This window comes from Pristis pectinata, chromosome 11 (genome assembly GCF_009764475.1).
Source record: "Pristis pectinata isolate sPriPec2 chromosome 11, sPriPec2.1.pri, whole genome shotgun sequence".
Taxonomy (NCBI): Eukaryota; Metazoa; Chordata; class Chondrichthyes; order Rhinopristiformes; family Pristidae; genus Pristis; species Pristis pectinata.
The window spans coordinates 61,340,638-61,366,153 of record NC_067415.1 but is presented as its reverse complement, the minus strand read 5'-3'; positions in this window follow the sequence as shown (position 1 = coordinate 61,366,153).

Here is a 25,516-nt window from a genome sequence, read left to right as displayed (position 1 = left end):
CAGACTAATGAGTAAGAATGCTATTAGCTATTTTAAATCTGGATAAAATATTGCCTCCTTATTTCCCAAATTCAATAATGTGGTTGCTATATTTTATATCTAGCATTGTTTTGAAACCAAAACTGAATTTTATTTGCCAGCAGAGATATTTGAGGATTATTATCCAGTAAGACCAGAAGGAAGTAAATGTTGGTACTATCAGTGTCGGGTTGTTGAAGCTTGGTGAAGTGGAAGCACATTGAGAATCGACCACAAGCTGCTGCTGTTTCTCCATTTGTTTATTATTTTTTTGATTTCATTGTCATTAGCTGTAGCCAATATGTTAATTTTGATCAATTTAGGTGGCAGTTTTCATTTCTTTCGCCCTCTGTTGAGTTCCGGTTGGTAAATCAAGAATTTTCCTGGAGATTCTTTGCCTGCTTGGTGCAAACTTCTACCGGGCACACAGAGGTCAATCTAATGCTGGCAATTTACAACTCGGGTAACTTCAGCATTATTTTCTGGAAAGGATTTATCTTTAACCGGCTTAATGTTGCAGAACCAGATCCAGTGGAGGGATGTCAAGTGGCAAGAGGAGAGAGTGCATTCTGGTCTTTGTGAGAACTTCCACTGACTAGACATTTTGGCCATGAACATCATGTCGAGGATAGGAACTGAAGGCGTATGTGTATCAGGTGAAAGAAAATACAGTAAATTTGGAATCTGTGGAGTTAAGTTATAGATGATGATAACTATTCACAAATATGTTTCAATGTATCGATGAAAGAAATAAAACTGCCAATAGTATTGTTTGGTGAATAACTTTCTGTCTCTTTCAGCCTGATTTCAATACTTTTTCTGATGAATCATTAGGTCAGGGTCATTTAAATATGGCAGCTTTGGGACAAGGTTGAATGTGAATAAATACATGAAAGAGGACCATCATTTCTTATTAAATGGAGTGAAATATAATAATTAAACCTTTGAATCCAGAACAATCTTGGACTATTTTTTTCCTGATTTGTATTCTGCTTGTATAGAAGATAATTTGCTGGCCCACAGGCAGTCATTTTAAACCTGTCCTTCTGGTTGCCTGGCCAAGGTTGTCAGCTCAACATTTAAAGGTTGAGAGCTGACAAGGTCATCACACATGTCATACTAATGATAGTTTGCACTTAGAAGCCTCCGGTTGAAGCGGGTGGGAAAAACATTAATAATTAGATCCATGTTCACTTCAAAATGTTTCTTTTCAACCATGAGATGCTGCTGCATGGACTCCATAAACATTTCTGTATCCCTATAGTTTTAAAACCAAAGTGTGAGGGTTTTTTTAAAAATGGCTATATTACTCTATTCTGCAGATTCCATTATTTTTCTTTTTGTCACAAGTTTCAGCTTTTGATTTTTTTTGCATCTCATTTTGCACGTGTTTTAATGTGACGTGTCCATTTCTCTCATAGGAATTACCCCTAGGCAGTTGGACCTGACATTTCCGTGTACTATTCACTTTAGCACGATGGTGTTTGCTGGAGTTGTTAGCATATGTGATGACATCATCAACACATGCGGTGCTCATTTTCACCTAACCGACAGAAATTGCAGGAACAATGTGCAACTTTCGTTTTTAGCTTCCAGTGAAACAAGACAAAATCCCTCAGCAATTCAGCAAGGAAGTGTGAATTAAAAGGTCCTAAATAGGTCATCAATGTGTTGCTGTCTGCATGTGCTTGCCTGAGTTTTCCATACTGTGCTTACTTGTTACATGGAGTCATACATCATGGAAGCAGGCCCTTTGGCCCAACTGGTCCATGCTGACCAAGATTCCCATCTAAGCTAGACCCATTTGCCCATATTTAGCCCATTTGCCTGAAACCTTTCCTATCCATGGACCTGCCCAAGTACCTTGCATTCTTGCTGGTCTCAGTGTTTATTTTTGACTTTCATAATCATGCAGAGTAGTTAGCTTTAATCTGTGTCTGAATCAAAAGCCCATGCCTTACATGTTGTACAGGCTTCTTGTGACACAGGATTTGATCTGAGAACCTTCATGGGAGAGTGGGCCACATACTTCAAGTGTGGTCATACTTCGCCTGTGTATTTCCTTACCTCCTTGCTAGCCTTTTATGCTTCTGTATTGTGGCAGCCCTGGAGAGAATTATTTAAGGCTGTGGCCCACTTCCCCTGATTCCTCCTGGCAAAGATGCAGCAACAAAAATCTCTGCAGCCAGTTGCTATCAGGAACCACACAGACCACATTTTAATCAACGGTCAGAGTGAAAACCACCCAAACAATGTTGCAAAAATAAATGTTTCCAGTTTTGCTTTTTGCTGGAGGTTCTGCTCCCCACTCAGCCATAGTGCTAAACACAGCACCATTTATTGAGCGATAGTATGATAAAGTTCAATTTCTGGACACAAATCGAAAAACAAAAAGCTGCTGCTGCAGGAAATCTGAAATAAAAAAACAAATAGCTTGAAATACATAATTGCCTTGGCAGCATCCATGGAGAGAGAAACAATGTCGATGTTTCAGGTTGATGATTTTACATCAGAAATAAGAAAACTGATAAATCAAACAAGGGACCAAACTGGAGAAAACAAAAGGAATGTCTGTGATTGGGCGAAGACCAAGAGAGACTGTTTTGGTCAACACCTTATCAAAAACAAGAAATGAAAATCTTTGAGAGTCAACAAGGTATTTCCACGCAATTATGTCATGCTTCAATCCGGAATGCTGTCCTTCAGCTATTAGTGTGGTTGATCACTCCATCTACTGGCCCAGTATAAGAAGACGTGTTTCAGTTAATTAGATAAATAAGCCTGGACAAGAAACTGATTTTAAAAGTCCATTAAACTCAACAGTTTTAATTAATTTAAGTTCAAGCATGAACTTTTCTATATATGGTGCTCATTATCTTAGTCAATTTTAAGTACATTGAAATGTAATCATTTTTGCATTTAGAAGCATAGAGCCATACAGCACAGAAAGAGGCCGTTGAGCTCACCACATCCATGCTGACCAGTGGATATCCATCTGTATTAATCCCATCTTCCAACACTTGGCAGGTAGCCATCAATGTCTTGGTGATTCAAGTGCTAATCCAGACACTTTGTGAATGCTGTTAGTGACCCAGCTTCTACCACTCTCTTTCTGTGCATTCCAAGTACTCAGAACTCAGGATCTCCTCAGATCCCCATTAAATCTCTTACCCCTTAACCTAAATCAATGTCCTCTCGTTTTATTCACTTCTGTTAAGGGGAAATATTTCCTGCAATCTACCTATCCAAACCCTCAATCATGGCTTGAGGCAGGTGCATTAACAACATTTTAAAAGCACTTGGGCAGGTACATGGATAGGAAAGGTTTACAGGGATATGGTCCAAATGCAGGTAAGTGGAATCAGAATCAGGTTTATTATCACTGACATATATCGTAAAATGTGTTGTTTTGTGGCAGCAGTACAGTTCAAGACAAAAAGACATAAAAATTACTTTAAGTTACAAAAATGTAACTAGCAATGGATGGCAATCTTGGTCAGCATGGACCAGCTGGGTCAAAGGACCTGTATGACTCTATGTCCCCTTTGACTTTTTGTCCCCTTTTTTTTTCCCTGGAGCAGAGGAAATTATCTCCTCATAATGGAAATAGTCCATTCCAGGCAACATCCTGGTGAATCTCCTCTGCACCTTCTCCAGCACTATCACATCCTTCCCTTTGTGTGGTGACCAGAACTGCCCACAGTACTCCATCTGAGGTCTGACCAATGTCTTATAAAGTTGGAGCATTACCTCCTTTCTCTTGTGCTTAATGCTCCAACAAATGAAGGCCAGTATCTCAGATGCCGCCTTAAACATGTTATCATCCAATCCTTCGAGAATCTTTGGACCTGCATGCTGAGGTCCCTTTGCTCTTTAGTACTCCCTTGGACCTTACCTTTCATCATGCAAGTCCTAACCTGATTAGTACACCCAAAATACATCACCTAACATTAAGCAGGATTAAACTATCTACCATTTCTCAGTCCATTTCACCAACACATCAATATCACCCTGTAGCTCTCCACACTGTCAACGACTGTCAATGAAAAATCTGTAAATCGGAATGATAATAAACCTTAAGGTTTAAATGTTATGTTCCATTAGGTTGAAAAATAATGAGACTGAGTGATAGAGTCATAAATTGCAGTAACATAAATGTTGTAATTATTTCACAAATATTGCAAAAGTATCTGGCTCCACCGTCCACTCAGGCATTGTGCTTCAAATTTCAAACATCCACCGTGTGAAAAACATCCTTCCTGGAACTCCTCTAAACTTCTTACCCCTTACCCTAAATGTATGCTCTCTTCTTTCAAGTACCTCAGATGTGAGGAAAGGTTTCCTATGATCTACACTATCCATTCATGATTTTGTACACCTTTACCAGGTACCCCCCTCAGCCTCCTCTGCTCCAAGGAAAACAAACCCTGTCTTTCCAATCTCTCTTCATAATTCAAATGTTCCATCACAGATGAAATTCCTGGTGAATTTCCTCTGCACTCTACAGTGCAATCAAATACCTTCTATAGTGTGGCGACCAGAGAACTACACATAGCACTCCAACTGTGGCCTAACCAATGATTTATATAGATGCACAGTCACCTTCCTGCTCTTATATTCTATGCCCCAGCAAATGATGGTAAGTATCCAGACTCCATCTTCACCAGAGTCTATCTTAAGAGCTAATATAGCTGCTGCCTCCCAGCATCAAAGACCTGAGTTCAATACTGACCTCAAGGGCTGTCTTTGTGGAGATTGCACATTTTTGCTGTGAACATGTGGGTTTCTTTCGTGTGCTCCAGTTTCCTTACCATTAGCAACACATTATACATTATGCTTAATCTGCTACTTAACTGCCACATTAAGTCATTTGGTCTCACTCTATCAGAGATTTTCCCTTTGCTTCATACAACCCTCCCCTACCCTCTCTACTTCTGAAACCTAACTTGGTTTCTCCCTTTCCCAGTTCTGATGGAGAGTCCCAGACTTGAAAAATTAAGTTTCTCTTTCCTTACACATTGCCTGACTTCTGAGTGTTTGCTGCATTTTAATTTCAGATTTCCAACATCAGCAGTTTTTTGATTTTCTTTTCCTACACCATCATCTTCTGCCTCCCATTATCAAGCCAATTTTGCATCCCAATTTTCCCTGAATCCCATAGGACCTGAAACCTTTTGGACCAGTTTCCCATGTGAGACTTTGTTTAAGGCATTATTGAAAAACATGTAGGCTACATTAACTGCACTGCCCTCATCAATAAATCTGGTTACCTCTTCAAAAAATTCAAATTGGTTAGATAAGGAAAGGGAACCAAAACCTAGAGGGCATAGGTTTAAGGTGAGAGTGGAATGATTTAAAATGGACCTAAGAGGCAACCTCTTCACACAGAAGATGGTGTGTATATGGAATGAGCTACCAGAGAAAGTCATTGAGGCAGAAACAATAATGACATTTAAGAGACATTTGGGTATGTACTGTATATCGATGGGAAAGGTTTAGATGGCCAAATGTGGACAAAGGGGACAAGCTTCAGTGGGCATTTTGGTCAGCATGGATGAATTGGGCCAAAGGGCCTGCTTCTGTGCTGTATGACTCTATGATTTACGATCGCCCCCGAACAAAGTTATGCTGACTATCTTTGATTAATCCCTGCCTTTCCAAAAAGCAAATATAACTTTAAAAAGGGAGAAAACAGGAAACTACAGGTCAGTTAACTTAACATCTGTTATAGGGAAAGTATTCCTGTTAGTATTAAAAATGTAAGTGCAGAGCACATAATTGGAATTGGTTTATTATTGTCACTTGTACTGAGGTACAGTGAAAAAATTGTCCCTACAGATCAATTCATTACACAGTGCATTGACGTAGTACAAGTTAAAACAATACAAAATGCAGAATAAAGTGCCACAGCTACAGAGAAAGTGCAATAAGGTGCAAGGTCATAACAAGGTAGATTGAGGTCAAGAGTCTATCTCATTGTATAAGGGAACTGTTCAATAGTCTCATAACAGTGGGATAGAAGCTGTCCTTGAGCCTGGTGGTATGTGATTTCAGGCTTTTGTATCTTCTGCCTGATGGGAGAGGGGAGAAGAGAGTATGTCCAGGGTGGGTGGGGTCTTTGATTGTGCTGGTTGCTTTACTGAGGCAGCGAGAAGTGTAGACAGAGTCCATGGAGGAGAGGCTGGTTTCTGTGATATGCTAAGCTAAGTCCACAGCCCTCTGCAGTTTCTTGCAGTCCTGGGCAGAACTGTTGTCATACCAAGCGTGATGCATCCAGATAGGATGCTTTCTACAGTGCATCGATAAATGTTGGTGAGTGTCAAGGGGGACATGCCAAATTTCTTTAGCCTCCTGAGGAAGTAGAGGCAATGGTGAGTTTTCTTGGCCATGAAGTCAATGTGGTTGGACCAGGACAGGTTATTGGTGATGTTTACTCCTAGGAACTTAAAGCTCTCAACCCTCTTAATCTCAGCACCCTTGAGGTAGACAGGTGCATGTGCACTGCCTCCCTTCCTGAAGTCAATGACCAGCTCTTCATTATAATCATTCAAGGTAATCAAAGTCACTGTGGTTTTGTGTAAGCAAAATCAAGTTTGACCAATTTAATGGAGTTTGTTGAAGAAGTGTATAAAGGGGAACCAGTGGATGTACCATACAAAAGTAGGGAGGTGTGGTGGACTATATTGGTTTCTTTATTTAAGTTGTTGCATCAAAGGTTGTTGAGAAAAGTAAAAACCCATAGTACAGGAGCTAATATGTTCATGTGGATAGAAGATTAGGAAGCATAAATGGGTCTTTTTCACATTTACAAGCAATGAGCGGCCACAGGAATCCTCAACTTTTTCAAATTTATTGGTGAAGTCACAGAAGGTATCATCACTAGATTTGCTGATAAGATCTTTATTAGTACTTTGAAGCACACAGTGAAATGCATCTTTTGCGTAGAGTGTTCTGGAGGCAGCGCCCACAAGTGTCACCACGCTTCCAGTGCCAACATAGTATGCCCACAACTTCCTAACCCATACGTCTTTGGAATGTGGGAGGAAACTGGAGTACCCGGAGGAAACACATGCAGACACAGGGAGAATGTACAAACTCCTTACAGACAGAGGCCGGAATTGAACCCAGGTCGCTGGCGCTGTAATAGTGTTATGCTAACCACTACACTACCGTGCCTGCCCTGCAACACACATTATTGAAATGATGGGAGATTGAAGACCTGTGAAATGCACAGGGATGTTGATGGCCTAGTGCAAGACTGGCAATAAGGATAATCGGCAAGTACAGCAAGTAATTAGGAAAGCTAACAGAATGTTTATTGTGAGAGGAATTGAATATAAAAGTAAGGATGTTATGTTTAATTATATAGGATGTTGTCATGACCACATCTTGCGTATCATGCACGGCATTATTCTCCTTATTTAAGGAAAAATGATAAGGTTTAGGAAGCAATTCAGCAAAGATTTACTGGAGTAATAATTAGATTGGGCAGGTTTGTCTAATGAAGAGAGGATGGACAGTTTAGACTTAAATTTGCCGGAGTTTAGTAAAATGAAAGGAGACAGAAAAGATCCTGAGGAGTCTTGACAGGATAGATGTGGAGAGGATAGTTACTTTTGAGGAAGAAACTAGAACTTGGCATCACTGTTTAATAATGAGTTGTTCACTAAAGAAAGAGTTGAGACACTTCCCTCAGAGAATCTTGAGTGTTTGGAACTTTGGGTTTGAGTCTTTGGCTCAGACTGCAAAGCTCTTGAATATATAAAAAAGGAAAGATGTGGACTTGCCTGATAAAACCTGTTCAAGTCAAGTCAAGTTTATTGTCATGTGCACAAGTATGGTGAGATACAGGTAAAATGAAAAACTTGCTTGCAGCAGCATTACAGGCACGTAGGTACAGACAACACACAGAAAATATTATACAAGACAGTGAAGAAAAAGAAAAAAAAGATATTAGTGCGAAAAAAAGACACAATCAGAGACAAGTCCATGGTAGTGCAAGAGGTGGTCTGTAGTGTTCCATTGCTGAGGTAGGGTTAGGGTTGCACAGGTCGGTTCAAGAACTTGATGGTTGTAGGAAAGTAGCTGCTCCTGAACCTGGTGGTGTGGGACTTTAGGCTTCTGTATCTCCTGCTTGATGGTACCAGAGAGAAGAGGTCATGACTCAGATGGTTGGGATCCCTGATGATAGGTGCTGCTTTCTTGAGGCAGCACCTTCTGTAGATGCTGTCAGTGGAGGGCAGGGCTATGCAATGATGGACTGGGCTGTGTCCACTAATCTCTGCAGCCTCTTGTGTTCCTGTGCGTTGGAAATGACATACCATACCACGATGCAGTCAGGATACTTTCAACAGTGCATCTGTAGAAGTTTGTTAGAGTATACCATGCAAATCTCCTTAAGCTTCTAAGAAAATAAAGGCACTGGTGCGCCTTCTTCATGATTGCATTTAAATCAACTGTCCCCAGCTCCTGCCTAATACTGTTGAAATTAGACTTTCCTTAATTCAGCACTTTACCTTGAGGTCCAGTCCTTTCTTATAGAGTCACGGAGTCAGCATTGAAATAGGACCTTCAGCCCAACTCATCCATGCTGACCAAGGTGCATACCTGAGGTATACCCCTTGCCTGCATTTGGCCCATATCCCTCTGAGTTTTTCCTATCCACGTACATGTCTTTTAAACCTTGTAATTGTACCCATCTCTACCAGTTCCTCTGGCAGCTTGCTCCATATGCCCACCACCCTCTGTGTGAACAGCTTGCCTCTCGGGTCCCCTTTACAACTTTCTTGGCCACCTTAAACCTAAAGCCTTCTAGTTTTAGACTCCCCCTACCCTGGAAAAAAGACTGTGGCCACCCACCTTGTTTATGCCCCTCATGATTTTATAAACATCTATAAGGTCAGCCTCCTTTGCTCCAGGGAAAACAGTTCCAGCCTTTCCAGTTTCTCCTTGTAGCTTAAGCTCTCCATTGTCAACAACATCCTTGTGAATCTCTCCTGCACCCTCTCCAGCATAATCACAAACTTCCTACAGTATCCAATGTGGCAACCAGAATTGCACACAATACTCTAAGCATGTCCTAACCAATATCTTGTACAGTTGTGACATGACATCCCAACTCTTGTACTCAATGCCCTGTCCACTGAAGGCAAGTGTGCAAAATCCCTTCTTCACCACTTTGTCTTCCTGTGTTGATACTTTCAGGGAACTGTGTACTTGTACCCATTGGTCTTTCCAGTCTACAGTACTCCCCAGGGCCCTGCCATTCACTGTGTATGTCCTGCCCTGTTCTAACTTCCCAAAATGTATCATTTTGCACTTGCCTACTTTCTTCCTCAAAGGGTGAAAGAAGGATCTTTACATATTTTTAAGATAGAGGCAGATTCGTGATATGCAAAGGAGATGGCCTGCAATACAAAGCTTCCAATCTGATCAGGTATGATTTTGTTCAATGGCAGAGCAGGCTGGAGGGACTGGGGACCTATTCCTGCCCATAATTTGTGCGATTGAATGTCAGCAAGAAGCCATAAGCATTCAGCATCTTCAGTACACAAATCCTAGAAAAAGACATTTGTCTAGAAATTGAAATTTATCCTTAGTTAGTGTAGTAAATGGGTGTTACATTTAGTAAAGGTGACCTTGCGTAAAATTAGAAAGCTGATAAAATATTGTAAATACACACAGATTGCTGCATTAAAATGGAACATGTATGGTTCCTATTAACAGCTAATTAAATGCAAAAGAAGTCCCAGTGCATCCTCCAGCTCTATGGATAAGGTCATCCCACTGTTACTGCAGAGTGGACAATATTGTGAAAGTCAGTAAGAGATCCAGCACAAGTCAAAAATGCACTCCCTCTGGCCAGGGTAATCATCAATGAAGGAGCCACATCCAGTTCAAGTATCTCTGTCCACATATTAGAGAAGACTGCACACTTAAATCACATATTTATGATTTGTGAGGGAACGATGGGGGCACACTCAGAGGAAACTGAAGCATCTAGAACAGGGGTTCACACGGAGAATCTCATTTCCTCCCCTCACAGCATAATTCCCAATCATTTATTGGGCTTCTTGATTCATGAACAGGCTGAGACAGAATCTAGATCTTTAAATTTTAAGATAGATCTGTTTCACACAAAGAGGACAAATGTTCTGATGAGATCAGAGCAAAAAACTCTCTGAAACTGATGTGTAACTAGTAACTAAGCCCCACTGACCTGACAAAAATTGTTGTATCCTCAATTTGCCAAGGAATCTTGTGAGCATCACTACCCACTAAAACACGTCGAAATCCCAGATGGGTCATGGCAAATGACAATTGGTCATCGTGTCCTAAATTAAACTATTCCAGTCTATGTCTCTGATGTGGCAACAGCAATGGATTTTCATCAGAAATATCCATAGCAATGCCAATGTATTTAACTTCATGACATTTCTTTGAATTTGGGACTATTCTTCGAAGAAAGAGGATCAAGGTACATTTGCTTTCACTGTTAAGGGGTATTAGCACATGAGAACATGTCTACCACAAGGATTTCACAATAATTTTTACCCAGATTACTGCATTAAAATGGAAACTGCCTGGTTCTCAATGGCAGCAGTCTGCAGAGATCTCAGCTGCCATGTCTTTGTTACTTGATATCATGGGAAATGGGTCTCAGCCTGAAAGTATTCCCCCATGGCAACATTGTGCACCAGCATTGAAGGCTGCAATGGAGGTAAGGGGAAGCACAGAGGAGTGGGTTAGAGGAACACAAGTTCAGTAAGGCATAGGTTCATCACTGCAGAGACTGCTGCAGGAAGTTCTGTGAGAACCAGCAATAATGTGTGTAAATGTGGAGCATTACAAATTCTGGCAAACATATGCAAACAGCAACACGGTGTGGGGATCCTTCAATTCACATTTCTTTAATGACTTTTTGCAGGGTTTGTTCTCTGCTTTACTGTGAGTTTTAAAATAAAGATCATAGTTGAGGAATTAAGGGTTGTGGGGAAAAGGCAGGGAGGTGGATCTGAGTCCACAGCCAGATCAGCCATGGTCTTATTGAATGGCAGAGCAGGCTCGATGGGCCAGATGGTCTACCCTTTCTTATCTTCTTATGTTCTTATCTTATTTTGCACTTTATTGCTCCAACTGTTGGTAATAGGCATAAGAATTGTGCACGTTGATGGAGTTATTGCAAACATCAGCCATAATAAATCATGTCTGCTCCCTGACTAGATTCCCAGTTGGTTGGTCTTCAACATAAATGCCTGCTATCACGTTAATATCTGTGTATAGTGGCTTTTTACCTTTGTTGCACATGAGTGCAAATTGATCCAATTTCTATGCCTTCATGAGACATAAAATTAACAGAAAATCCGAGAAAAATCAGAAGCACTCTCCAGAAGTTGGAAGGCTGCTGCTTGTATTGTGCTGACTTCTCCTTAAGGACTGGCCGCTGAGGTTGCAACTGCAAGGCTAAGTACTCATAGCTTCAGGATCATTCCATGGAGTCGCACATTTTTAAAACTGACACATTATGGCATTACAAGGATAAATCTGACAACACTGAGGCTCACAATAGAAAATTATTATGGGACTTTTGAAAAGAGCATTAGGATAATACATAATGCTGATTTAACACCTTTAAAGTGTGTAAAGCAATTTCCAGGCCATTACATAATGAAGTGATAATCACTTGAGTGAACACAAAGAATATTAATTTCACATGACTCCTAGCGCACTGCAACATTTTTAAAATCATCTTGTCGATGAGAAATGTAGTCTGCTATCTCCTGTGTATTGGCTAATTTGAAACTATCAAATTTTATTATCATTCCTTAAAAGGTGGCATTTGAATGCCTGGAGAATATATAACATTATATAATCATAGAATCATAGAAATGTACAGTACAAAATGGGCCCTTTTAGCCTACCTAGTCCTTCCCAACCATGATGCCTATCTAGAGTCATACAGCATGAAACAGGCCCTTCAGCCTTACTGGTCCATGCTGACTACAGCACCTTCCCCGCTAGTCGCAGTTGCCCATGTTTGGCCCATAACCATCCACGCCCCTCCCCTCCATGTACCTATCCAAATGCCTCTTAAATGTTGCAACTGTACCCTGCCTCGACCACTTCCTCTGGCAGCTCATTCCAGGAACTCACTACCCTCTGTGTAAAGAAGTTAACCCTCAGGTCTCTTTTAAATTTCTCCCCTCTTATCTTGTATCTGTGCCATCTAGTTATGGACTCGCCAACACTAGGGAAAAGACAATGGCTGTCCACCTTATCTATACCTCTCATGATTTTATAAACTTCAATGAGGTTCATTCTCCTGCACTCCAAGGAATAAAGATCCAGTGTAGCCAACCTCTCCCTATAACTCAGGACCTCTAGTCCAGGCAGCATCCTCATAAATCTCTTCTACAGCTTGACGATGTCTTTCCTATAATGGGATGACCAAAACTGTACACAATACTTCAAGTGCGGCCTCACCATCGACTTACATAACTGCAACAAAATGTCCTTACTCCTAAACTCAGTGCACTGACTGATGATGGTCAGCATGCTAAGCACCTTCTTCACCACCCTGTCTACTTGTGTGGCTATTTTCAGCGAACTGTGCATTTGTACTTCCAGGTCCCTCTGTTCCACGACACTCGTCAGTACCCTGCCATTCACTGGGTAAGTCCTACCCTGGTTTGACTGTCAAAAATGCATCACCTAACACTAAGTTGAAATCCATTTGCCATTCCTCAGCCCGTCTCCCTAAATGATCAAGATCTCCTTGCAATTCATTGTAACCTGCTTCACTATCAACAAGACCCCCTAATTTAGTATCATCAGCAAACTCGCTAATTGCACCATGTACATCCAAATCATTTATAAGATACCTTTATTAGTCACATGTACATTGAAACACACAGTGAAATGCACCTTTTTGCGTAGAGTGCTCTGGGGGCAGCCTGCAAGTGTTGCCACACTTCCGGCGCCAACATAGCATACCCACAACTTCCTAACCTGTACGTCTTTGGAACGTGGGAGGAACGGGAGCACCTGGAAGAAACCCATGCAGGCACTGGGAGGACGTACAAACTCCTTACAGACAGTGGCCGGAATTGAACCCGGGTTGTTGGCGCTGGTGCTGAGATAGCATTACGCTAATTTCTCCACTATTCGTATTTACATAAATAATGAATAACAGAAGTCTCAACACTGACCCCTGGGGCACCCCACTAATCACAGGCCTCCAGTCAGAGAATCAAACTTCAACCATTACCCTCTGCTTCCTATCATGGAGCCAATTCTGAATCCACCTCACTAGCTCCCTTGGAATCCCATGCGATCAAACCTTCCAGATCAGCCTGCCATGTGGGACCTTGTCAAAGGCCTTACTAAAGTCCATAGAGACAACATCCACTGCCCTAACTTCATCTATACCCTAGCTACCTCTTCAAAAAGCTCCAAAAGATTCATCAGACATGACCTCCCACGCACAAAACCATGCTGACTGTTCCTGATCAGGCCTTGACTATCCAAGTGATGGTAGATCTTGTTGCTCAGAATTCCCTCCAGTAACTTCCCCACAATTAAAGTCAGGCATAGCGGCCTGTAGTTCCCTGGCCTCTCCTTGCTACCCTTCTCGAACAATGGAACAACATTAGCCATCTTCCAGTTCTCTGGAACTTCGCCAGTAGCTAATGATGAAGCAATTAACTTCTCAAGGGCCTCTGTGTTGTCTTACCTGGCCGTCCATAAGGTCAAGGGGGTGCACTTGGTCAGACCCTAGGGATTTGTCCACCTTAATGTGCTTCAAAGCTGTATATACCTCTTTCCTTGTAATATGCACAGAACATAGAACATAGAAAGCCTACAGCACAATTCAGGCCCTTCAGCCTACAAAGCTGTGCCGAACATCTTCCTACCTTAGAAATTACTAGGCTTACCCATAGCCCTCTATTTTTCTCAGCTCTGTCCAAAAGCTCTCACCTATCCAAAAGTCTCTTAAAAGACCCTGTCGTATCCGCCTCCACCACTGTTGCCGGCAACCCATTCCATGCACTCACCACTCTCTGAGTAAGAAACTTACCCCTGACATCTCCTCTATACCTACTCCCCAGCATCTTAAACCTATGTCCTCTTGTGGCAATCATTTCAGCCCTGGGAAAAAGCCTCTGACTATCCACACGATCAATGCCTCTCATCATCTAATACACCTCTATCAGGTCTCCCCTCATCCTCCATTGCTCCAAAGAGAAAAGGCCGAGTTCTCTCAACCTGTTTTCATAAGGCATGCACCCCAATCCAGGCAGCATCCTTGTAAATCTCCTCTGCACTCTTTCTATGGCTTCCACATCCTTCTGGTGAGGCAACCAGAACTGAGCACAGTACTCCAAGTGGGCTCTGACCAGGGTCCTATATAGCTGCAACATTACCTCTCGGCTCCTAAATTCAATTCCACGATTGATGAAGGACAATACACCTTATGCCTTCTTAACCACAGAGTCAACCTGTGCAGCTGCTTTGAGCATCCTATGGACTCGGACCCCAAGATCCCTCTGATCCTCCACACTGCCAAGAGTCCTACTATTAATACTATACTCTGCCATCATATTTGACCTACCAAAATAAACCACTTCACACTTATCTGGGTTGAACTGCATCTGCCACTTCTCAGCCCAGTTTTGCATCTTATCTATGTCCCACTGTAACCTCTGACAGCCCTCCATACTAGCCACAACACCTCCAACCTTTTTGTCATTCGCAAACTTACTAACCCATCCCTCCACATCCTCATACAGGTTGTTTATAAAAATCACAAAGAGTAAGGGTCCCAGAACAGATCCCTGAGGTACACCACTGGTCACCGACCTCCATGCAGAATACGACCCTTCCACAACCATTTTTTGCCTTCTGTGGCCAGCTAGTTCTGGATCCACAATGCAATGTCCCCTTGGATCCCATGCCTCCTTACTTTCTCAATAAGCCTTGCATGTGGTACCTTATCAAACGCCTTGCTGAAATCCCTATACACTACATCTACTGCTCTCCCTTCATCGATGTGTTTAGTCACATTCTAAAAAAATTCAATCAGGATCGTAAGGCAGGACCTGCCCTTGACAAAGCCATGCTGACTATTCCTAATCATATTATACCTCTCCAAATGTTCATAAATCCTGCCTCTCAGGATCTTCTCCATCAGCTTACCAACCACTGAAGTAAGACTCACTGGTCTATAATTTCCTGGGCTATCTCTACTCCCTTTCTTGAATAAGGGAACAACATCTGCAACCCTCAATTCTCCGGAACCTCTCCCGTCTCCATTGATGATGCAAAGATTATTGTCAGAGGCTCCGCAATCTCCTCCCTCGTCTCACACAGTAGCCTGGGGTACACTCATTTGGTCCTGGCGACTTATCCAACTTGATGCTTTCCAGAAGTTCCAGCACCTCCTCTTTCTTAATATCTACAAGCTCAAGCTTTTCAGCCTGCTGCAAGTCCTCACTACAATCACCAAGATCTTCTTCCGTAGTGAATACTGATGTAAAGTATTCATTAATTACCTCGGCTATTTCTTCTGGATCCATACACTCTTTCCCATTGCTGCACTTGATTCTTTTGTGTCTGATCCTCTTGCTCTTCACATACTTGTAGAATGCCTTGGGATTTTCTTTAATCCTGTCCCCTTCTGGCTCTCCTAATTTCCTTCTTAAGCTCCTTCCTGTTAGCCTTATACTCTTCCAGATCTCTAACATTACCTAGCTCTCTAAACCTTCTGTAAGCTTTTCTTTTCCTTTTGACTAGATTTATTAGAGCCTTTGTAAACCACGGTTCCTGTATCCTATCATAACTTCCCTGTCTCATTGGAACGTGCCTATGCAGAACTCCACACAAATATCCCCTGAATATTTGCCACATTTCTTCCGTACTTTTCCCTGAGAACATCTGTTCCCAATTTAAGCTTCCATTTCCTGCCTGACAGCCTCATAATTTCCTTTACTCCAACTAAACACCTTTCTCGTCTGTCTGTTCCTATCTCTCTCCAGTGCTATTGTAAAGGAGATAGAATTATGATCACTATCTCCAAAATGCTCTCCCACTGAGAGATCTGACACCTGACCAGGTTCATTTCCCAATACCAAATCAAGCACAGCCTCTCCTCTTGTAGGCCTATCTACATATTGTGTCAAGAAACCTTCCTGAACACACTTAACAAACTCCACCCCATCTAAGCTCATTACTGTATGGAGATGCCAATCGATATTTGGGAAATTAAAATCTCCCATCACAACAACTCTGTTATTATCACAACTTTCTAGGATCTGCTTCCCTATCTGCTCCTTGATATCCCTGTTACTATTGGGTCCCCTATAAAAAATACCCAGTAAAGTTATTGATCCCTTCCTATTCCTAACCTCCACCCACAGAGACTCCATAGACAATCCCTCCATGACGTCCACCTCTTCTGCAGCCGTGATACTATCTCTGATCAACAGTGCCACTCCCCCACCTCTTTTGCCTCCCTCCCTGTCCTTTCTGAAACATCTAAAACCCGGCACTTGAAGGAACCATTCCTGTCCCTGAGTCATCCAAGAGTCTGTAATGGCCACCACAGCGTAGCTCCAAGTATTTATCCAAGCTCTAAGCTCATCTGCCATAATACACATTAATACTCCTTAATACTCCTTGCATTAAAAGAGACACATCTCAAACCTTCAGTCTGAGCACGTCCCTTCTCTATCAGCTGCCTATCCTCCCTCTCGTACTGTCTCATACTGTCTACAATCTTTCTCTATGATCCAAGACATCACTACTTATTACCCTTATTTCTCTGGCATCCATGATATTCTCTTTAGTAAACACTGAGGAGAAATAGACATTAAAAATCTTGGCCACCTCCTGTGGTTCCACACATGGTCTTTAGAGGACCTAATCTCGCCCTAGTCAGTATTTTACTGTTAATATATAACTGAAGAGTTTCTTAGGATTATCTTTAGCCCTGCCTGCCAAATCCATCTCATACCCTCTTTTTGACCTCCTGATTTCCCTCTTAAGCCTGGTCTTAAACTTTCTTTGAGGGATTCATTTGTACCTAGATGCCTAAACACGATGTACGCTTCCTTCTTTTTCCTGACCACAGGCCTGATGTCTCTGGTCAGCCAGGGTTCCCTGAACTTGGTATGTATCCCCTTCAACTTGTCAGGAACATGCTGCCCCTGGACTCTTGATGTGACCCTTTTAAAAGCCTCTCGCTTGTCAACTATTCCTTTGCCTTTATTTACCCTGTCAACTCCAGCTAGATCCTACCTAATGCCCTTACCCTAATGGCTTTGCTCCAGTTCAGGACTTTATCTGTGGGCCTGTTCTATCTTTTTCCATAACTATTTTAAAACTAATGGAATTGTGGTCACTGGACCAAAGTGCTTCTCAACTGCCACTTCAGTTACTTGGCCTGCCTCTTTCCTCACAAGGATTTCTAGTATTGCTCCTTCCTGAGTAGGCTCCTCTATATATTGTGAGAGGAAACTATCTTCGACGTACCACACAAATTCTGCTCCATCCAGGCCCTTTGCACTCTGGATAGCCCAGTTGATACCAGGAAAATTGAAATCTCTCACTAGCACTACCCTACTATTCTCACGACTACATGTGATTTCTCAACACATCTGCTCCTCAAGTTCCCACTGACTACTGGGGGATTATTGGGGGACTATTGACTATAATATCGTCTTACCAAGGTGACAATCCCTTTCTTACTTCTAAGTTCTACCTAAATGGCCTTGTTAAATGATCCCTCAAGAATATCCTCTCAGAGCACTGCTGTTATGTCCTCCCTTATCAAAAAGGCAACACCCCCTGCACTCTTTCCTGTTCCTCTGTCTCATCTAAATCATTGGTATCCTGGAACATTTAACTGCCAGTCCTGCCTTTCTCTCAGCCATATTTCTGTTATGGCCACAATATCTCGAGGCAATCCATGCCCTCAGTTCGTTCACCTTACCTTTTAAGTTACATGCATTATAATAGATGCAATTTAAAGCAGTACCCTTATACTGCAAATATGGCTATCCTGGTTGCTAGGCTTACACTCTTTGGTTGCTACACGTACCTCTGCTTCCCACTGACTTCCCTCTCTTGAGTCCCACCCCCCTGCCAATCTAATTTAAACTCTCCATGGTGGCAAAAGCAAATTTCCCTGCTTGGATATTGGTTCCCTTCTGGTTCAAATGCAATCTGTCCCTCTCGTACAGGTCACCTCTACTCTAGAAGGGATCCCTATGATCCAAGAACGTGAATCCCTGCCCCCTGCACCAGCTCTTCAGCCACGCATTCATCTGACCTGGACTCCCTAGTCTGTGGCACCGGCAGTAATCTGGAGATCACTACCCTCGAGGTCCTGCATTTTAATTTCTTACATAACTCACTATGCTCATTCTCCAGGATCTCATCTGTAGTGTAAAAGGTCATGGCTGTCATGTGACTGTGACAACACCGACCCCTCTGGTTGGGATGAACCATTGAGCACATGACCCAAAGCGACACCACTGTCAATCAAGATTTGGCTCCAACCCGTTAAGTAAATACCTTTGTCCTTGCTGGACCACCCAGCCCCCCAGCAGTATAAAAGTGCTGCATGTTTGGTTTTCTATCTCTTTCTGTCTCCAAGGATGTTGAGGTAAGCTGTGCACTACTTCAGGGGAGTTAGTTAAGGACTCCTGAGACCAAAGAGCCAGTGTTTGTCCAGAATCAGGGTGTCCAAACATTGTATTGTTTATTCCTTGATCATTTGTACCCAGTTATTGTGTATGTGTGTGTGTACACCTCACCCTCTGTCGCGATTGCCCTCCCCATTCGCAATCTCCTGCTTGAGAGTGTGTGAGTGTGCATCTGTTCCCATTCATTCTGTCCCCGCATTTGTCTTTGTTAATAAACCATTTTTAAATTACCAAGACTGTGTGTCCAGACCTTTATCTTTAAGATACCAAAAGAACCTTTCTCACAACATTTGGCGCAGCAAGCAGGGTCTTGAGGGTATTGGCTGGACACAGACGCGGGTGGGATGTTCTGGAACAAGAGGAAGAAAGAAAGTGTAGGCACTGAGGAGAGGATCCCGGTGTGGACAGATGAGAGTGAGGGATTTGGGAGCTTGGCCAGCATGCTGTCAGACCACAGTAAGCCAGTGGACTGGGCCGAGCAGTTAGATCCACGTGGTGAAAAACTGGGACACTATGTGGTGGCCCTCCTCCAGCAGTCAGGGTTCCCCAGTGCCAAGGGGAGCCGAAGGGGGGCCCTCTGGCTCCTGGCCTCCCTCCTGATGTGCCAGGTCGAGATTACTGGCCAGTTGCAGGATACATGCCTGCAGAAGGAAAGAGAGATAGAGGCCCTCCAGCAACGATGTTGCAAGCTGCAAGAGGCAGCCCAAATGGCTCAGACCCAGGCCAATGACCTTGAAGTCCGAGGTACCGAGGTCGCCTGCTGGTTGATCCAGGCACAGCAGGCACAAGCCGCCTGCAGGGCTGGCTGGCAGCCAGATCCATTTAAAATCCGAGCCCTGGTCCGGCGTGGTGACGGGCTGGATGCATGGCTGGGTGATGGGGATATATGGATGGATACGGATGATGAGGGGGCACTCGACGAGAAGGGGCTCCCTCGCGCCCACCCTTCCCCCTACCCACCCAAACCCCTGCATGCTTGACCCATCACCATGTGGTCCCAGGTCCACCACAGAGGGGAGGGGAGTCAGGATGAGGCCCCCGCAGGGGGAAGTGCCCATGGTTCCTCCAAGACTACAGAGACCCGGGATTTCTCCATCAAGGAGCTAACCCAGCAGGCAGACTGGTACTGCCAGCGGCCGGGTGAGCACCTGGCTACATGGCTGCTCCAACTGTGGGATGAGGGGGCCCCCAATGTGAGCCTCTCTCACCAGGAAGCGAGTGCCCTAGGGAGCTTGTCTGACCAACAGAGCATTAACAATGCCCTGTGGGCACCACATGGAGGGACTGGGAACAACACTACCCTGTGGGGTCAGGTAGTGTCCGCAGTGAGGGTCCGGTACCCTACCCTCCTTGAATGGGACTTATATGGGCGACCGCAGTGGAGCACGGTCAGTGAGGGCACCGGGGTTGTCAGGGAATGGGCGCTGGTGACTGGCATCTATGAGAGGCCCGGCAATCGCAGGTTGTTAGAAAACACCAGGGTGACCAGAGCGCTAACGGGATACCTGGTCACCACCGCGCGCCCTGATTTGAGGCCAGTGGTCCTGCCCCTCATGGGACCGGCTAATGGGAAGACTGTGCAGGACGCCATCACCCTCCTGGAAGGGCTAGAGTTCTTGCAGTGGGGGAAGCCCACCCAGGTCCGTAGGGCAAAGACGAAGGCTGGAGACACAACCCCCCCCGTCTTGCGCGCAAACGGGAATTCTTGGACCTGCTGCGCGCAGGGGTGGACCGTGCCAGCATAGATGGGATCCCGACCTCCGCCATCTACGCGGTCTGGAAAGAGCAGTGCGGGGGGGACATCTGGCCAGGTGAAAACCCATAACCACCCTGGGTTCAAGCCCAATACAGGGGGCACCCCCAACTTCCAGGCCACACGGGCTCCCCCGACGACACTGCCTCTGTCCCTCCCCCACTCGAAGCAGTCTCTCCTGCCCTCAAAGCTGAGCTCCGGGACCTGCTGAGACAGGAAATAGCCCATCTCCGCCCGCAGGAACCTTCACCCATGGGGTGGCAGACCCCTATCCCCCTCCCACAGGGTGAAGTCCAGGGGTCCCGGAACATTTGTTCCACTGCCCTCTCCTGTCTGGGAGACCTGAAGGCCACATATACCCGTCGCTGTACATTGGGGAAGGGGGAACATACAGAGGTGGATGGCACTCATCGACATGGGTGCCCAACACTATCATCCCGGGTAACCCTGCTGCATGGATGGGGGCACAGATGCAGATAGAGGGGTTAGGGGGTTCCCTTTTGCCCGCGAGAGAGGTCACAGTCCGCATAGCCATTGGGAAACAACCCCCTCGACCCATAACAGTATTGATAGCAAACTCGCCCGAGTGCATCCTAGGAATCAATGTCTTAAAGGGACAGTCTCTCCATACTAACTGGGCAAGTTTACGTTTGGGGTTGCGCGGGCTACAGTTGTGGTCGGGGCAGCCAAATGTGAACCAGTTGTTGTTCCCCCTCCCTCCAAGGTCGGCTGTAGCCAACAGTACAGAGTGCCAGGGGGATGCCAAGATATCACTGAGGCCATTGCAGGGCACCCGGACAAGCCTTGGCATGCAGCGGTAGATTTAGATATCATGGCTTAATCTCTCGTAAGACAGTCACGTTCTTATGGGGACCCAAACAACAGGCCGCTTTTGAAGCAGCAAAGCAAGCTGTGGAACAAGCACTGCCACTTGCTCCCATCAGGCAGGTGTCCCTTTTGAATTGCAGGTCTCGGCCAGTGAGACGGTTGCCGAATGGAGCCTCTGGCGGAAGATCCAAGGGCGCAGAGCTGCTTATGGATTCGCCAGCACCTCCAATAAATCAGATTGTGGGACTTGTGTCCGAACCCCAGCACAGTCTGGTGTAGCTCTACCACTAACACAGGTTCCCCTGGATACCCTTCGAATGAACTGTTTCCATGGACTTTCTTTTCCCTTTCACGCCTGTCGGGTTTGGTATTTCGGTTTGGGAGGGGGGCTGGACAGCAGTTCCCCACCACTGCAGCACAGTCCTTCCAGAGATTCCCGATGGGGTGGTGTTTCAGGAGCTGGTATTCCTCTTCCTACAATTTGACCTCCACCTGAGTCCCTACCCTCATAGCCATCCCACAGACACTGAGTAAGCCAAGGGAATGCTGGTGCAGACTCCACTATGAGCACAGTTCCACTTTTTCAGTTGGCCATAGTGAGTGTGAGTCAAACTGGTATCCAAGTGCCTCTGTAACCACTGCCGATGGTGCCGTTAAGCTGGGGGCTCCCTGCACTTTGAACGGGAACTACTGGATTTGCAGCTACTGTGCCTACCAGTGGCTCCCCACAAGCTGGTACGGCTGCTGCCTTCCTGTGTTCATGGTGCCCTATATCCACGCTCTCGATGAACTTGGAGATCACCCAGTATGCAGTGGCCACAGGAACAGGAGGGCCATCGTGGAGGCGGGGAGCTTCTGGATGATAGCCTTCCCCACGTATGGCACAGCCCGACTGTCCTGTAAGGTCATACAGATGCTGGCTGATGAAATGAGGACGGCAGTGGAGCTGGCTGCCGTCAGGCTGGTAGCCCTGCAGAGACGGATGGCCCTGGATTACCTACCTGCTGCGAATGGTGTTACGTGTGCAGTGATTAGTAAGGAGTACTGCACTTTTATCCCTGATGAATCCAGCAACACCACCAGCCTGGCTGCTCACGATAGGGACTCGGTGGCCAAAATTCAAAAAGCGAGGGACCAGCTCCTCCAACACGACACCTCATGGGGAAACAGGTGGCTGTTTGGGTCACTGGGGGGGATAGTTGTTATAGTTGTTATAGTTTTTCGCCCTCGTTTCAGTTGTTATAGTTTTTTGTATTCTGTGCTGTGCTTGTTGTTATTAGAGCCACTTCTGCCTTCCATTAGTACTGCACCCCGATGTATATTTCTTAGTTTAGTTCTAGTTATTCCCTTGATTGGTGAGTGATGTAGCTTTCTGAGGGTGGAATGTAGTGCAAAAAGTCATGGTGTCATGTGACCGTGACAACACTGACCCCTCTGGCTGTGATGACACCATTGAGCACATGACCGAAAGCGACACCACTGTCAATCAAGGTTTGGCTCCACCCCATTAAGTAAACACCTTTGTCCTTGCTGGACCACTCGGATCGGTCTGTGCGAGCACCTTTGTTCCTGGGCACACCTATCATTGGTTCGTTTAAACACCTTTGTCCTTGCTGGACCACCCAGCCCCCTAACAGTATAAAAGTGCTACATGTTTGGTTTTCTATCTCTTTTTGTCTCCGAGGATGTTGAGGTAAGCTGTGCACTACTTCAGGGGAGTTAGTTAAGGACTCCCGAGACCAAAGAGCCAATGTTTGTCCAGAATCAGGGTATCCAAACATTGTATTGTTTATTCCTTGATCATTTGTACCCAGTTATTTTGTGTGTGTGTGTGTGTGTGTGTGTGTGTGTGTGTGTGTGTGTGTGCGCACCTCACCCTCTGTCGCGATTTCCCTCCACATTTGCAATCTCCTGCTTGAGAGTGTGTGAGTGTGCATCTGTTCCCATTCATTCTGTCCCCGCATTTGTCTTTGTTAATAAACCATTTTTAAATTACAAAGACTGTGTGTCCAGACCTTTATCTTTAAGATACCAAAAGAACCTTTCTCACAACATCATCCCTTGTTCTACCTATTCATTTGTATCAATGTGTAGAATGACCTCTGGCTGTCCGCCCTCCCCCTCGAATATTTTCTGCACTCATTTGATCTACGCTAATCCCATTTCCTCACATCAGCTGCCTATCCTCCCTCTCGTACTGTCTACAAGCCTTCTCTATGATCCAAGACATCACTACTTATTACCCCAATTTCTCTGGCATCCATGATATTCTCCTTAGTAAACACCTCAATGCCAACTTTTAAGTAACTCAGCTTTTACTTTGAATCTCTTCTGCACTCACTCTATTGCTAACACACCCTTCCTGTATTGTGACGACTAGAACTGTACACAATACTCTAAGTGTGGTCTAACCAATATTTTGAAGTGTTTTCTAACCAATGTCTTGTACAACTGCAACATGATGTTCCAACTCTTATGTTCAATGCCTTGACCTATGAACGCAAGCATACCAAATGCATTTTTTACTACCCTATCCAGCTGTGTTGCCACTTTCAGGGAGTTATGGACTTGCACCCTAAGGTCTCTCTGCTGCTAAGGTCCCTGCCATTTACTCTATCTGTCCTACCAGAAGTTGACCTTCCAAAGTACTTTACCTCACAGCTGCCTGGATTAAATTCCATCTGCCACCGCTCCACTCAGCTTTCCAGCTGGTCTACGTTCTGTTGTATCCCTTGACAACCTTCTTTGCTATGTATGAATCCACCAATTTTTGTATTGTCTGCAAACATACCACTTACATTCTCATCCAAATCATTTATATATATTGCAAAAAGCAAAAATCCCAGCACAAATCACTGCAGACCACTTGTGACAGTTTACCAATCAGAGAAACATCCATCCACTACTACCCTCTGCCTCCTATCACCAAGTCAACTTTGGACAAGTTTAGCAACATGCTTTGTGTCTTAACCTTTGGACCAGTCTACCTTACTGAAGTCCACATATAAATCATGTCTACATTCTGCCTGCATCAGTTTTTTTAGTTACCTCTTCAAAAAATAAATTCAGATTTGTGTCACATGATCTCCCCTACACAAAACCATGCTGAATCATCTGCATCAGTCCCTGCCTTTCCAAGTTAACATAAATCCTCACCCTCAGAATCTTCCCAACAACCTCCCTTCCATTGTAGTTTCCAGGCTGATCCCTACCGCCCTTTTCAAACAAGAGGGCAACATTAGCTATCATCCAGTCTTCTGGTGCGTCATCCATAGCTAATGAAGATGCAACAATCTCCATCAGAGCCCCATCAATCTCTCCTTTAGTATCCTGGGATATGTCTTGTCAGGTCTTCGGGATTTATTCATTCTAATGTGTTCCAATATTTCTAGCACTTCCTCCATTCTGATACAGACATGCTCCAGAATATCAGTGTATTTGTAATTGGGTTATTATTGTCACATGTACAGTGAAAAGCTTTGTTTGCATGCCATCCAAACAGATCAATCCACACAAGTACACTGAGGTAGTACAAGAGTAAAAACGGTAACAGGATGCAGAATATAGTGTTATAGTTACAGAGTAGACAATTAAGGTGGAAGGGCCATCAGGAGATAGATTGTGTACTTGTGAAGAGGAGTGTACTCCACCCTGCTTCCTGAAGTCAATGAGCAGCTCTTTTGTTTTGCTTGACATTGAAGGAAAGGTTGTTGGCTTGACACCATGCTACTAGACTCTCTATCTTCTTCCTATGCCAGAAACCATGGATCAACCAGGCAATTCACTCCCTGTTGAAGTCCAGGGCTGTGGCAGTCAAGTCAGGTGACCCTGACCTATACAAGAAATCGAGATACAACCTTTGTAAAGCTATCAGGGATGCAAGAGATATACCAGTCCAAAATCAAATCCCGAAAAACTGCCAGTTGTGGTAGGGCATACATGCTAAAACAGGCTATAAAATGAAGTCAGGCAGCATTGTTGATAACAGCGCGTCCTTCCTGATGAGCTTAATGCATTCTCTGTACACTTTGAGTAGATGGGAATTGGAAAGTCACCACCCACACTGACAGCCTCCAATGTACCTGAACCCACAGTCACCATTACAGATGTCAGATCAGTCTTCTGGAGAGTGAACCCACGGAAAGCATCAGGCCTAGATGGTGTCCCTGGCCGTGTCCTCAGACCTTGTGCAGATCAGTTGGTGGAGGTGTTT